Source organism: Seriola aureovittata, chromosome 20 (assembly GCF_021018895.1).
Source record: "Seriola aureovittata isolate HTS-2021-v1 ecotype China chromosome 20, ASM2101889v1, whole genome shotgun sequence".
NCBI classification, from domain to species: domain Eukaryota; kingdom Metazoa; phylum Chordata; class Actinopteri; order Carangiformes; family Carangidae; genus Seriola; species Seriola aureovittata.
The window spans coordinates 13,114,353-13,126,441 of NC_079383.1; the positions used below are offsets into that span (position 1 = coordinate 13,114,353).

The 12,089-nt window shown below is 41.4% G+C and overlaps 1 protein-coding gene across 4 annotated transcripts in view; it reads right to left on the minus strand.

Moving 5' to 3' along the window:
* sulf1 (sulfatase 1) overlaps positions 1-2,001 on the minus strand; it is a 36,576-nt gene extending 34,575 nt beyond the window's left edge. For 2 of the 4 annotated variants that reach the window (XM_056363853.1, XM_056363855.1), the window contains exon 1: positions 1,649-1,997. The gene's annotated coding sequence lies outside the window, so the exon portion shown is untranslated. Of the gene's footprint in view, positions 1-1,648 lie in introns of all 4 variants that reach the window. The other 2 variants (XM_056363852.1, XM_056363854.1) reach the window with 2 other exon arrangements.
* Positions 2,002-12,089: the final 10,088 nt, after the last annotated feature.

The window sequence follows — 12,089 nt, forward strand, 5'->3', positions numbered from 1 at the left end:
CCTAGTCAGCGACACATATTGACACTGTATTGAGATATAAGCCAGTCTGTTCTATTTTATGCTAATTGTGACTGATAAAAGCAATCAGCTTTGAACAGGACCACAGTATAATTTTATCATTTAGGAAAGCTAAGTCAGAACAGACAGGTATAGTCACACTCAGCAATTTTCAAGCCTACCTGTAGCAAAATTTAAATCTTAGAAGTAAAAAAAAAAAAAAAAAAAAAGAAACAAAAAAGTTCAGCTACAGCATTTAGATTTTTAGAACATTTAGATACAAAGTCTTTTTCTGGTCAATACAAAAGAAGAAATCCCGTCAAGCCGAGTCAAAACTTCATTAAACAGCTTTTACAATGGTTCAAATTGTGCCAGCATGTCTCTAAAATAAAAAGACCTATCAACTTACCTTCCAACCGTTTCACTGATCGATCTGCTTAAGCAACTCAATTTTGTATGAACATTTCCACCAGCCTTAAAGCAGCAGTCATCAGATCACCAGTGCTTCAAGTAACAAGCAGGAAGTGTAGCTATGACTGGTTTACCAAGGTAAACACAAAGTCACACAACAGCAGCTTTCACCCATACAACCTCCTCTCCTCTCAGCCCGGCTGCTGTCCACACAGCCTTTCACAGCTGCACAATCTCCATTTGCAAACACTTCGTACACACACACACACACACATACACGTACGTACGTACACACACACACACACACACACACACACACAGTGCCTGGAGCAAGGTATAAATACTATACATCATATTCCCACTCCACTGGCAAGTTTCCCTTCTCACTTGACTTGAGTTAAATACCTGAAGTGAGGTGTACATTCCCTGAGTCTCTGCCTCGCTGCTTAGCTCTGACAGTTTGTCCGGAAAGCGCTCTTCAGCAGCTCATCCATTTAGCGTATACTGACACGATCTGCCAGAAGTGCACTCTGAATAAGATTTATGAAAAAACTTATCTGGGCTGAAGTGAGGGAATGTTAAATGCCACACTGAGTTTTAGAAATGTAGAAAAAATACCTTTTTCCCCTGACAAAGTTAACAAGAAAACTATTAATCTTCACGTTTTTGGATAAAACAAGAAAATGACGCATTCAGGATGTACAAACGGAATAAAATAGAGAATGTTTTTTTAACCCTTGTCCATATTCTAACTTATAGGATTCCCCCAAATAGACAGTTCATTATACAGCCTACCTTTTCAATGACAGCAAGCTTTTCTTCATCAACAGTTGGTGCCTTTTGACTTTTAAAAACCCTGAATTCAGAAAAGTACAAATTAACAGATAAGTGCTTATGGATTGGGGGAAAAAAATGGCATTATTGGAATGCGCTGCCTTCTAATCCCTTGAGACGGAAGAATTTGCGATGGAGGGAATTCCTGTCATTCAGGGGGAAAACTATGAAGTCCTGCACACACACAGACCTGCTGTACAGGCAACACAGATTCACTGCAGAAACAGCACAGCTCACCACCACTATAAATCCCTACTTAAAGACTCCAACTCCTGACTGTAAACTGCATCAGAAATTTATTACTAACTGAATAAACTAACAGACACTGACACTGCAAAAGCAGTGGAAAATAAAGGTACAAAATAGACAAAAAAAAAGAAGAAAGAGTGAGAAAGTTTTGAAGTACCTGGAAGGCAGGAGAGCAGAGTGCTGGCCGAGTGAGAGCCAAGGCTAGGATTCCTCTCTGAGTTTTCTCCTCGCAGTGCTTCACCGGGTCTCCCTCTGCTCATAGAGGGGTCTTGGTGCTGGGATTTTGGGGTTGAAGAGTAGGGGGACCACACGGCTCCTGGAAGACAACCTCTCTCTTCTAATCCTCTCTCCAATGTGATGACACTCTCTAACCTCGACCATCTGTTGAAACACGTCCCAGAGCAGTCAGCACCGCACTGTGTCAAGAACCCCACTCCCCTGCCCAATCACAAACCGGCTGCTGGGTGGCTCCTTGCTGCCAGGAGGCAGGGACAAGGACACAGCTCAGCGCAGAGGGAGACACACACGCAGTCTCACACACACACACACACACACACACACACACACACACACACACACACACTACGGGATGGAAGCAAGAAAACCCCCAGTCATCGTAACCTGAGAGGCAGAGTAGGAGGAAGGGACAGGGAGAGTGAGAGGAGTGGAAAGAGAAGGAATGGGAGGGGAGACAGAGAGAGAGAGACAGAGAGAGAGAATGAGCGAAAGAGCGAGAGGGAGAGAGAGAGTGCGAGAGAGCGAGCGAGAGAGAGAGAGAGAGACAGAGAGAGAGCGCTTGTTTAAATGGCAGAAGCAAACAGAAAAGATAAAGATGGAGCTGAACTATTCTCATGCTTAATGTTACCTTGCAGGTATTGTTACTGAACAATTCTCACACAAATCCTAGATTGAAAACTCATGCAAGCACATATGCACACAGAATCTACTTCACCCTCTGTCTCTGACCCCTCTCCTCCCACTCCTCTCCCTGCAGCCACAGAGTATGTGGTCTAAAGAATCAAACTTAAGAAGCAATAAAATTCTGTATTGGCTTCGTGGTGGGAATGCTGTTGGCACTCAACTGTTACATCTGCAGGCACAGAAGCACAGGCAGCAGCCCTCACACCTTAGTGTGATAAATCCTTACAGTCCCACGGCTGCATTCCTGCCCTTCACCACCTATTGCCTTAAGTTAAAAGGGAGGGCAGAGGGGAACACACTAAAATTACAAAGCTAAGGAAAGAGCACGCTATAGGGAGTAAGAAAAGGAAAAGAAGTAAAGATAAGAGGGCGTATGGGTTTACAGCTGGATGGCAGCAGATTGATAAGGCAAACATCGAACCTTCTACCATCAGCCTTTCAACATTAACATCATTACTACTGCATTTCCTAAATGAATCAACTAATTCCCAAACCATTCATGCAAAACACAAGGAACATTAGGTGAGAAAAGCTGTCACATTAATCATTTTGTTGAAGCACTGTCCTACTCGCTGATCCATTAAAAAAGGATTACGAGAACTTGATGATATTCAGGAGCAACTTCAAAGGCAAAACCTAATGAGTTAATACCCATTTGATATCCGACAGCATCACAATGAGTTAATCAGAGGTGTGAAACACCAAAGAAAGGCTTCTAAGTGGTTCATTTACATTCTATAAGCAGCCTCGACACCTCTGCATCAGACCTCTGTTTTAAGTTGTTCTTTGATAAATTCCATTAAGTTCAAACAGGTTTACAGACAGTTATTAATGGAAACTAATTGACGTTTTTTTTTTTTTTTTTTACTTTTTTTTTTTTTTAAAGCCTCAATCTCTTTTCATACAGAGCCATGTTTAACAGTGTTTGTGGTATCCTGAAATTATTCATGTATTTAGGTTAATTCTCAAACATATTATGATGTAATACTGTTCAGAGACTCCATTTGTATCAGCTTTACATTTTATCAGAGAGATACTGTCACTTTTTTCAGTGGATGCTCCCAGTTACATTCCCCTCAGGTTTACATGAGGATATTGGATTAAACTAAACAAAGCCTATTTTCACCAGGGACACGTGAAACTTTCCCCAGCTTGGACTGATGTTAGGGGCAGTGGTGAGGGAGAGAAAGGGCCTTAGGGGGAAAGAGCTCAAATTAGATTAACTAAATTCACAAAGACTGTCCCCAGCCCCTCCTGCATGGCTACACAAACCCCAACCCACACCTCCAACCCCAGCCCCCCATTCTCACGGCCGAGAGGTTTCCAAAGGGCCTTCAGGCAGACCAGGGGCAACCAAATCCCTGTGCTCTTTACTGGATTAAAGATGGCTGCCCCACTGGGGCAGAGGGGCTGTTTTTTTCAGGAGATGAGCACATCTGTAAACATCATAAATCCATGCAGACAGAAAAGGTTATCAGGCCGAGTTTCTGTGAGGAAAACATCCAACAAGGGCCCATGTAGAAACTAAACCTTTAACAGGTAGAAATTGGTAATATACCTTATACCAACAGACTGATGTGTGATTTTGCATGACCACCCTTAATCTCCATTTTCCATTTTCACTTCCGCTGATGGACACAACAGCAACAAAAGCAAGGGTAGAGGGAGGTCTATAAAATGGCCTCATCTTATGAATGACTGAATGACCTGCGGGGGGGCCAGTAGTTCTATGGTAACCCCCATTCACTCTCCATCTCCCTATCCCTCATTTAACAAATATTTCACCAACCTTATCATGGTGGATAGCCAACACAGAAATTAGCTTTAAGATGGCCAGTTTCAGACCTCTCTTATTGGACACCTCATATGACGTCATATTCCTGTCTCTTATGCAAGATTTATTCTTAAACTAAATCCAAACCTCCTCAGAGCTCAAACTCACTTCTCCCCTCTTGCTTCCAGCTTTCCAGCCATCAGCTGGGGCTGCAGGTGCAGGCAGAGGCCAGTGTTGGGGGGCTACTCGGTTCACTAGCCCCATTCTCTATGGCTGAATGAGATACATAGGGGTGTCATAGCTGTGATCCAGCCTCTGTGCTAGTATAGAGCGCTAGAGCTGAAGCTGGGGGATATCTCCTTTTGACATACATTGACTACCAACTAATTAACTGCTAACTCCGGGAGCAGAGTTTATGGATACATTAGAGAGGACTAAACTGTTTTCTACCTGTACACACAGGTGAGAATGAGTTTATAAGACCAGAGCTATGTTTTCCCTTTGCTTTAAAGTTCCTACTACGTTTGCTTTGGTCCTGCTGTTTCCCAGGATCCTGTACACTTCAGGGGGTTGGAATCAGTGTCATCTCAAGTTCATGCCAGAGGGGCACAGCTGATGACTGGGATACAGCAGGAAAATACATGTACAGTTGGTTGTACAGGGATTAGAGGAGAAATGAAAGGCAAAAGAAGGGAGTACAGTGGGGTCAGACGAGTGGATATGGTTTAAGGAAAAATAGTAGGAGAGAGTGGGGAAAAGAGGAGATCGGCTTCTGTGGTTAGGTGACAGCTGAACACGCATGTGGATGGAGCTCTTCTCATACCACCCTCCTGCTGCGCCATGTACGTGCCCTTGGTTCTACACATATGTGACTTGACATGCATGAAAACTACACACGCAGCATGCCGACATGCAATGGCGCCATCTGTGACAATATCCTGAATAAAGCCACCTGACAAATCCCTACAGAATCACATAACATTAAAGTTTTATGTTTTACCAGGATTTACCAGTACACCGATTATTGCAAATGTCATGTTAACACCTTTACTACATAAGCATTAAGATACTATGTTATGAGTAAGAATATGTCAATTACTATAGGGTTACTTGCCCATCACTTGATTGAGCTACCAAAAATATGACATGTTTATTGGTAACTCAGTTATCAAAACCATGTAAATTGGAGTTACTGTGGAAGTCACTACTTGTTAAACTGCTTAACTGAGCTATTACCCTTATCTTCATATTCACAGTGAGTCATTTCTGTGGATGTAAACATGCTTTGTATATGTAGGGCATTCAATTTGCAGGTAATAAACAAAACACTGAATAACACAGAGAATACTATATCACTCAGCTTTTTCTTTTTTCTTTTTTAAGCTGCAAAAAAACTTTAAACTGCCAGTCATTGCTACAATAAACATCAAGACTGACACCTATTCTTGAAAACCCACCGTCGAGCAGCTTAATGGCAGTGCTGCAGACAAAGGGAATACACTCACACATAAACTCATTAAGGAGTAACCTGAGATCAAGTGTTAGGTGATGATGATAGGATTTAAAGGTCTCTTCATAATGACATCGACCAATAGACTTCAGTCAGATGCCAGATGTGCTATCACCACTCTGGCAGATGTTTACATGGTCAGTCGTGAACACCAACCATCAGTGTAAAGAGTGAAAATGCAAGTCCCACTTAAAATGAAGGATAATAGAGTGTTTTATTAACATGATCTAATCATAGGTCCTTTAACTGACAAAATGTCATTTGTTCAGTGCAGTGAGGACATTTATTATTTCCTCATGAGTTGATGCAGACATGACTGTCCTTCACTGAAAACAATTGTTTCCATAAGCCGCACTTTATGTCACAATCACACATGTTCTTCCAGCTTCCCCAAACTACAGTTGACTTAATCCTTCTGCTGATCATTTTTGATCCGAAGCAAATTCAGAGTTTGATTTCCAATACAAAATACCAAATGACAGGTTGTACCACTGGTAATAATAAACAGGTGCAAATACTTACTAACTTCCACATATCTAATTCAGAAGGAATGTAGCAGACATTGGATAATTCTAGGCATGAGAAAAGGTAAGTGTATCCAGATTTCCAAATAACAACAATGAAGTGTCAGTGCAGACTATGATTCCTTCGCTCTTACTAGCTGCCAGACACACAAACAAACACACAGACAACCTCACTGATCAAGCCTTTATACACAGTGTGGCAAAAATGGGGCCCTATATCTTCTGATTCCAATTAATCTCCAAGTCCATCTTGCAATTATTTCAATACTGTGTTCCCTTGAATACAGTAATAATAGACCTTTTATTCAGTTGCCTACTAAACTTACAATATGTTTTATGTTCAGAGAGATGATCAAATCAATGATAGTAAATAGAATAAGTCCTGTTGAAATCTGATAGACCACCAACGGAGCCATCTTAAAGCGGGATTAGGACCTTCCAAGATTTTCTTGGGAACAGATAGTGAGAGAAACCAATCCTATCATTCCCCTGATCTGGTGAATCACAGGATGACGGAAATGATTTGGGAAAGCCTTAAGGCTCAGTAAATGGGCAAATGGCTGGGAACCAGTGCTGTAAGCCATGAAGATATGAGAGATACAGCAGAGAGATACTGATCGCTCTCCCTGGTTCCAAGCAAGAAGATGAAAGACATTCTGACAGGTAAGACAATGGTAGTTGTGTAGTGACCAGGTTCCACAGGCAAAGCCTTAGGGACCTTTAAGACAGCAATACAACTGAAATTCACTTGTAGTTTTCAGTTTACAAATTGTGTTGGTGCCTTTCGTCAGTCTTGTCGGACAAGAGCAGTACACGTAAGAGAAACATTACAAAGGGCATATCTGCCAGGTATCATCTAAATTATATTCTGCTCTTCAAAATTTTAAAAAGAGACCATACTCTGAATATTAAGGCAAGATGAAGAGCAGAGGGTAATTTCACAAAATTTAAAATTGGAAGAATGGGACAGATCTGCAGACAGCAATGGTTAATGACGAGCTCTTCCTCCTGGAATGAATTCAGATGGAAGATTGTGACTCGACTCTTCTTCACATCTTCTGGGCCTCTCTTGTTGAGAGGACCCCTGATGCATTTCATACTGTAGCAGCAGAAGTGACACAAAAATGGGTTATTCTTTAAAGTATTATGACATCTTGATGGACAGCTCTATAACAGAGATCTAAAAATAAAAAAAATAAAAAAAATATGACAGCTTTCACCAAAATATGATCCATAGTATGGGTCAGGTCATCTTCGCTCTCTGTTCAAAATACAGCAAATTAAAATCTTAAGCCTTTGTATTCTAGGCAGTTCCCCCCATTTCTCACTCATTATTTGTTGAAGAGTCATAAGACCACAGTCACTATTTTGGATCAGGCGATCCTACTTTAGTTTCTCCTTGTTCTTCTTCTTCCAGGACAGCCGTCATCATTTAGCATGTGACTGGTACTTGAGAAAGTACAGGGACATTTTTTCCCTCACCAAAAAAATGTTTTTGTTGGAATCTCTGTCAAATTCACTAAATCGTCATTCTGCCTGTTCATCCTCTGGGTTTGATTTTCTGACATCGCCGGTTGTTAATGCTTTGGTAGCTTTAAAACTGTTGCTATATTCCCAGTCAGATAACTGACTGACAGTTGAGATATTTACATATTTAAGATGATTACTGAAACAGCATGTATTTGATGTCAGATGACTCTTTGACACTTTCAGAGATGTAGAAGGAACACTACGATAAGAAGGGGTTTGATTCTGTACAGAACATTTGTTTAAGGAGTTAATCTTGTTCAGTATAAAATATGATTAAGCCCTACCTGAATTTGAACCCTTATGCTGGAACTGTCAATAAGCCAAGGATATATTTTTGTCTCGACAAAGAATGTGTTTTCGCCTCCAAAAAAGATTTATTCGTGATAAAGGGAAAAAGGCATTAGTAAAGCATATCATTGACCCCTCGAGCAAAGTTCCTCTGCAGCCACAAGTCAACAGTCTCCACACCACCAAACAATAATGCATTCAACAAATAATCATTTCCCTTCATACCCCCGACTCCGCAGACTCCACTCAGTCTCTCGGGTAGTAGAAAAATCTGCTCCAAAAGTGTTTGTTTACACTAATATTCTCTGCAAAAAACAGGCCGACTCTTTGTTAACTTCTAGAAACGTTGACCTCCAAAAGACATTGAGAGAAAGCAGTAATTGTTGTATAAAGCCAGTGTCCAGCTCCTTCCTGTCTCCGAGGAGCTTTTGGAAGTCTCATCCTCACCGAGTGGTGCTCCGTTTCCGGAAGCCTGACTTACTAATCCTCTCAGGCGAGAAGGTGAAAGGAAGGAACAAGGAGAAAGGGGGACAGCGGTACGTGGGAAGGAAGGCCTATGTATGCTACAACGTTCGAAATGCCTGGTTGAAAATAATCCCATAAAGCATGCCGCCAGCGGCCTGTTGAGAGGGAGAATTAGGATTTGCGTGGGGCAGATAGGCCGTTCAATTATCCCCTCAGAGGCCTTAACTCGCCCTGAGCCTCGATAAGGACAGAATTTTCATTTGTCAGCAGAATGTGGCAAGAACAAGGGAGATCAAGTTAGAGCATACATACCATGTTGACATATAGTAGCTTAATGATACATCACTACATAATAGCTCTGGTGAATGATCAGTTCTGCTCTAAACGGCCACCACCAAACTAAGAGCAATCAGCAAGTAAAATACCGAAAAATGAAACACACAACTTAACTGTAATGCTAATAGACTTCCACAGCAGCACTGGTGTCCACATGGAAAACTTGCTACACATGCTATGTTTAATTAGTATACAAACTATGTTTTCTGTGCCCAGTAAGATGAAAACACAGGGATGTGGCTGCGGTTTTTAACAGCGTGTTTGTCGGGTTCCTGGGCAAAGGGAAGCTCTGCGGCTCTATGTGATTTGTGATTCGCACGCGGGTGAGAGCAGAGGCCTTTTAATCTATGCCGTGGACTCCGCTTCCTCTCTCTGGGAAAAAATCAGTAACATGAACGGCTCGCCACTATACAACTGCACAACCACTGGGATGTTTATGACCCACTGAAAGGTCACACAGCATAAGAAATCATTTGTATGAGAATAGGTACGAGAGCAGGACCCTCTCCTTCCTTAAGCTCCCTCATCATCCACTCCGTCCTTTCCACATTGCAACTCACTGCCTTCTTTGCTCCTTTTAAGATTTATTTCAACATTTCCATAACACCATTCTCCTCCAGCTTATTAAAGAATGCACATTTCACAGAAGGAGCCAGAGGGACAGCTTTCAGCAGAGAAGACCACAGGAGCCAGGTCTCCAACAGGTGCAAATTCCAGTGATGCCTGTGTGCGTTTGGATACTGCTGTGTCTCTATAAATCTGGGCCAAGTAGCACGCTGAAGGTGATGGCCAGCAGAGATGTCTGACAGCTAGACCTGCTTTCATGACCCATATCAAGTTGAATTTTCACATTGTTTTACTTAATGCGTGTGTGTGTGTGTGTGTGTGTGTGTGTGTGTGTGTGTGTGTGTGTGTGTGTGTGTGTGTGTGTGTGTGTGTGTGTGTGCGCCAAAGTTTTTCTTCCAACTGATATAAATCTGTTGGCAGGATTGTTGCCTTGATTAAAAAACTATTTTGTAATCAAGTGAGTATAAATAAAACCTCTTAATATCATGAACATTTCATTATATTCATTATAATTAGTATGGTATTTAACTGTAACACACTCCCAGGTTCCCATTTCATGCTCATCCTGTAGACCGTGGAGTCTGGAATCATGTACCGGACAGACCATACCAAAGGAGAATTCAGAGTCTGGGGCTGTGTGGGTGGGTGAGCACTCATTTGAAGAAAACTCCCAATAATCCAATTAAGCACATAATTTCCTTTACTACACAGGAATTGAATCAACTGTCAGACAGCAGCCGAGTCAGAGAAAGTGAAAAGCAAAAAGAGTATGGACAGAGAGAGGGAAAGGCTTTACTGTGTACTGTTCAGCTGCTGCAGTGAACAAAACGCAAACAAAGCTTTAGAGAAAGAGGCTTTAGATCTCGGCAAACATGGTGGGGGCCTCCCGTGCTCCACTTTGTAACTGTCCTGCTTGGCTGGCGATCAGCTCTCTTGTCCAGGACCAGTCTTTAGCGGAGGTCCCTTGACCAAGAGCCAAGCTGTCTTTCACAATGTGTGAGTGCACACGTGCTTGAATATGCATGAGAGGTGACGGGGCTTCTCCACAGTTCTGTGTACTGTTCTATAACTGGCGTAATAATTGCAAACAAAGAGAACAATGAGAAAAGGGAGAGAAATAAGGGATAGGAAATATGAAAGTAGTGCTACATGAGGTACAGTATGTGACAGAGTGACATGTTGAATATAGGTGAGGGCCCTCATGATATAATCTATGTGAACCCCCATCGTCAATCTTTGTTAAAGTGAATTTCCTTTTCTCCGAGCAGTCACGGATATGAAATTGTTCCAGTGAGTACACTCCAGCAAAGGAAGGGACATTACAAGGGAGAAAAACAGTAGAGGAATCCAGAATATCTTCCTAGTAAGGGCTTATCTTCCTTCTTGGGGCATGGAATCTCAGCCACAATGATGAGGCTAAAATGGAAAAAGCCAGCATCAACTTCTGAATATTTCAGTCAAAAAAAAAAAAAAAAAAGAGAAAAAACAAAAGTTCTCCAGTGTATTTAGATCTTCCTTTCATTCTATTTATCTGATCCAATCAAAAGAGTTACCATTTTCGAGATAAGTTCAGATGAGAAGGTAAAGACAGAAACAAGGCTTTGATTACAATATTACAATGACTCGATTATCTCACAGCCATAGACAAAAGGTGAGGGAAGTAGTAGGGATGGTATAAGGTAGAAAAGGGAAAGTGCCAGGCCAAGCCAGACTTAAACTGTAAAAAAAGGGGTGCTCAGCTTTTTTCTTTTTTCCAGCCTTCATATCCTAAAAAGAACCGCTCTTAATTCCTCATTCTTCATTTCCTGTTCCTGTCCGGGTCCAGATGGCCAAAGGATCCAGAGAACATCCGTAACAAAATGACTGAAGACTTTTATGATCAAGCTGGTGCCGAGTAGGATAAAGTTAAGGAGGTAGAAGGATTTGTATCATAACATGTACATGTCCAGCTTCTTATGCCTATAAATCAGCAACTGTATTTCTGCAAGAAAGAAAAACGATGCACTGCATTTTTCATAGTAGAACATCTAATGGAACACTAACCCACAGACATGTTGTAATAGACATAACAGACACAATACAAGATATGTTTAGAAATCTCACATTTCTAATTCAGCTGTTGAACTCAACTATACTGAAGCTGAACTCAATATGAGGGTTCAATCTGAATTCCTGAAAAAACTGGCAAAACAGTGTATGGTTTTATACGGGGATGAATGTATTTAGCTTGGTGTCAGACATGTTGAAACCATACACGTTAGAGAGAAAGGGATAAAACATACTGAAGGCTTTATGGACCCCTTGCCACATATTGTACACCACTTGAGCTGATGGTGAAATCAAAACTGTACGCTGACTGAATTAAAAACAGTCATAAATATTATAGCCTGTAGCTTAGATAAACATAGTTTGGGAATGCAAAACAACACAGCTGTGGAAGAGTTTTCTGCACTTGTCCTTTCCCATCCAGGTATGTTAAGAGAATGAGGGATATACAGTAAACTGACAGGTTTACAGAGGGTAATAAAGACAAGTATTCTTATAATCTGATCCTTTTGGCTAAAAATAAGTGGGAGACCGCTGCCAGCAACAAAAGGCAATCAGTAACAAAATAAGGAAACCGTCTCATATTCTCCTTGCATCCCAGTCATTAACTATAGGAGCCTATTTATATCTTTCTGTC